The following is a 906-nucleotide window of genomic DNA, read 5'->3' as shown; positions in this document are numbered from 1 at the left end:
TTGTAAATTGCATTTGCTATGTACTATGAAGTTTACTTACGAGTATTTGCACTTAGCCATTGAGAGCCTTTTTGTGTTATATTACATGCAGTACTGCACTCCGTCTTCAGGATACAAGTGGCCCATCGGGACCATCCGACCGCCGTGTCATCCTCAGATGAGGAAGCAGTTAGGAGGGGTGTGTGGTCAGCACACCTCACTCCCGGTCGTTATGATGGTTTTCTTTGACCGGAGCCGCTACTATTCGGTCGAGTAGTTCCTCAGTTGGCATCACGAGGCTGAGTGCACCCCGAGAAACGGCAACAGCGCATGGCGGCTCGGATGGCCACCCATCCAAGTGCCGGCCACGCCCGACAGCGCTTAACTTCGGTGATCCGACGGGAACCGGTGTATCCACTGCGGCAAGGCCGTTGCCCCACATGCAGTGCTGCACACTTCATTATTCAACTAGTCACAAAAACGACACAGCATTTATATTCTCTCTTACGAATACCTTCTTGGTACTGACACAGGGCACCAGAACAATACTTTAGAACTGATAGCTCAGTTGATTTATGAAAATGCTTCACACTACATCTGTCTGGACCTCCATCAAGCATTAAACCTAATGTTTCTTCTTATTCTTAACCATCTGTTATATCATCACAACACTTTCATATCTACTGTACGCCGATAAGAGGTGCTAACCTCCTCGACATGTGTTCATCTGGAGAAATGGGTGCTGTGAGTAAGATTGGTGCATAACAGCACTTACAGGCTCAGTTTGCTCTGTTCCTTCACGAGACGTGGAATTTAGCGGTCTACTTCTGGTCAGCTGCAAATTAAATCGGTGACAGTGTTGCAGGGAGGTTTGCTCAAAGACAATGTAAGGAGATCTTTCAATCTCTAACTTTATGCTAAGAATGT

The 906-nt window shown here is 46.8% G+C and overlaps 1 pseudogene; it reads right to left on the bottom strand.

The window, feature by feature from the left end:
• Positions 1-297: 297 nt before the first annotated feature.
• LOC126419987 (5S ribosomal RNA) lies at positions 298-415 on the bottom strand (annotated as a pseudogene).
• Positions 416-906: the final 491 nt, after the last annotated feature.

The sequence above is a fragment of the Schistocerca serialis genome, chromosome 9, assembly GCF_023864345.2.
Source record: "Schistocerca serialis cubense isolate TAMUIC-IGC-003099 chromosome 9, iqSchSeri2.2, whole genome shotgun sequence".
Lineage (NCBI taxonomy): Eukaryota > Metazoa > Arthropoda > Insecta > Orthoptera > Acrididae > Schistocerca > Schistocerca serialis.
The sequence above is the reverse complement of the archived record's forward strand: the minus strand, read 5'-3'. Positions and strand labels throughout refer to the sequence as shown.